At 48.5% G+C, this 2,500-nt stretch overlaps 1 protein-coding gene across 1 annotated transcript in view; it reads left to right on the top strand.

The window, feature by feature from the left end:
• The window catches only part of LOC109876775 (tyrosine-protein kinase TXK-like), a 29,196-nt gene that overhangs the window by 16,661 nt on the left and 10,035 nt on the right, over positions 1–2,500 (top strand).

The following is a 2,500-nucleotide window of genomic DNA, read 5'->3' as shown; positions in this document are numbered from 1 at the left end:
AGGCTGGTTAGGGTCTGGTTAGGGTCTGGTTATAGTCTGGTTAGGGTCTGGTGGGGTTAGAGTCTGGTTAGGGTCTGGTGGGGGTTAGAGTCTGGTTAGGGTCTGGTGGGGGTTAGAGTCTGGTTAGGGTCTGGTGGGGGTTAGAGTCTGGTGGGGGTTAGGGTCTGGTGGGGGTTAGGGTCTGATTAGTGTCTGGTTAGAGGCTGGTTAGGGTCTGGTTAGGGTCTGGTTATAGTCTGGTTAGAGTATGGTTAGAGTACGGTTAGGGTCTGGTTAGGGTCTGGTTAGGGTCTGGTTAGAGTCTGGTTAGGGTCAGGTTAGGGTCTGGTTAGAGTCTGGTTAGGATCTGGTTAGGGTCTTGTTAGAGTCTGGTTCGGGTCTGGTTCGGGCCTGGTTAGGGTCTGGTTAGGGTCTGGTTAGGGTCTGGTTAGAGTCTGGTTAGGGTCTGGTTAGGGTCTGGTTAGAGTCTGGTTAGGGTCTGGTTAGGGTCTGGTTAGTGTTTGGTTAGGGTCTGGTTAGGGTCTGGGTAGAGTCTGGGTAGAGTCTGGTTAGAGTCTGGTTAGGGTCTGGTTAGAGTCTGGTTAGGGTCTGGTTAGAGTCTGGTTAGAGTCTGGTTAGGGTCTGGGTAGGGTTAGGGTCTGGTGCGGTTCTGGTTAGGGTCTGGTTAGGGTCTGGTTAGAGTCTGGTTAGGGTCTGGTTAGATTCTGGTTAGGGTCTGGTTAGAGTCTGGTTAGGGTCTGGTTAGGGTCTGGTTAGAGTCTGGTTAGAGTCTGGTTAGAGTCTGGTTAGGGTCTGGTTAGGGTCTGATTAGAGTCTGGTTAGGGTCTGGTTAGAGTCTGTTTAGGGTCTGGCTAGGGTTAGGGTCTGGTGCGGTTCTGGTTAGGGTCTGGTTAGGGTCTGGTTTGGGTCTGGTTAGAGTCTGGTTAGCGTCTGGTTAGGGTCTGGTGGGGTTAGGGTCTGGTTAGAGTCTGGTTAGGGTCTGGTGCGGGTCTGGTTAGAGTCTGGTTAGGGTCTGGTGGGGTTAGGGACTGTTTAGAGTCTGGTTAGGGTTAGGGTCTGGTTAGGGTCTGGTTAGGGTCTGGTGCGGGTCTGGGTTAGGGTTAGGGTCTGGTTAGGGTCTGGTTAGGGTCTGGTGGGGTTAGGGTCTGGTTAGAGTCTGGTTAGGGTCTGGTTAGGGACTGGTTAGGGTCTGGTTAGAGTCTGGTTAGAGTCTGGTTAGGGTTAGAGTCTGGTTATGGTCTGGTTAGAGTCTGGTTAGGGTTAGAGTCTGGTTAGGGTCTGGTTAGGGTCTGGTTAGGGACTGGTGGGGTTAGGGTCTGGTTAGAGTCTGGTTAGGGTCTGGTTAGGGTCTGGTTAGAGTCTGGTTAGAGTCTGGTTAGGGTTAGAGTCTGGTTAGGGTCTGGTTAGGGTCTGGTTAGAGTCTGGTTAGAGTCTGGTTAGGGTTAGAGTCTGGTTAGGGTCTGGTTAGGGTCTGGTGGGGTTAGGGTCTGGTTAGAGTCTGGTTAGGGTCTGGTGCAGGTCTGGTTAGGGTCTGGTTAGGGTCTGGTTAGGGTCTGGTTAGGGCCTGGTTAGGGTCTGGTTAGAGTCTGGTTAGGGTCTGGTTAGAGTCTGGTTGATTGATTGAGAACCATACCGGGCCAAAACATAGAAATACAAAAGCATAGAAAACAAAAACATAGAATGCCCACCCCAAATCACACCCTGACCAAACCAAATAGAGACATAAAAAGGCTCTCTAAGGTCAGGGCGTGACACAAACACACTGGCTCCAGGGCATTTATAAGTCTTTGCTAGGTAAAGCCCCGCCTTATCTCAGCTCACTGGTCACCATAGCAGCACCCACCCGCAGCACGCGCTCCAGCAGGTTTATTTCACTGGTCAACCCCAAAGCCAACTCCTCATTTGGCCGCCTTTGCTTCCAGTTCTCTGCTGCCAATGACTGGAACAAATTGCAAAAATCACTGAAGCTGGAGACTCATATCTCCCTCACTAACTTTAAGCACCAGCTGTCGGAGCAACTTGCAGATCATTGTACCTGTGCACAGCCCATCTGTAAACAGCCCATCTGTAAATAGCCCACCCAACTACCTCATCCCCATATTGTTATGTATTTTTTTGCTCCTTTGCACCCCAGTATCTCTACTTGCACATTCATCTTCTGCACATCTATCACTCCAGTGTTTAACTGCTAAATTGTCATTATTTCGCCACTATGGCCTATTTATTGTCTTAACTCCCTTATCTTACCTCATTTGCACTCATTGTATATAGACTTTTCTATTGTGTTATTGACTGTATGTTTGTTCATTCCATGTGTAACTCTGTGTTGTTGTTTGTGTCGAACTGCTTTGCTTTATCTTGGCCAGATCGCAGTTGTAAATGAGAACTTGTTCTCAACTGGCCTACCTGGTTATATATATATAAATACCTGATTAAATAAAGGTGAAATAAAATGTTTTTAAAATAAATAAAAAAAATATGTAAACCTAGATCTGTCACT

This window comes from Oncorhynchus kisutch, linkage group LG9, assembly GCF_002021735.2.
Source record: "Oncorhynchus kisutch isolate 150728-3 linkage group LG9, Okis_V2, whole genome shotgun sequence".
Lineage (NCBI taxonomy): Eukaryota > Metazoa > Chordata > Actinopteri > Salmoniformes > Salmonidae > Oncorhynchus > Oncorhynchus kisutch.
Note: the sequence above shows the minus strand (reverse complement) of the source record. Positions and strands in the feature narration are given on the sequence as shown.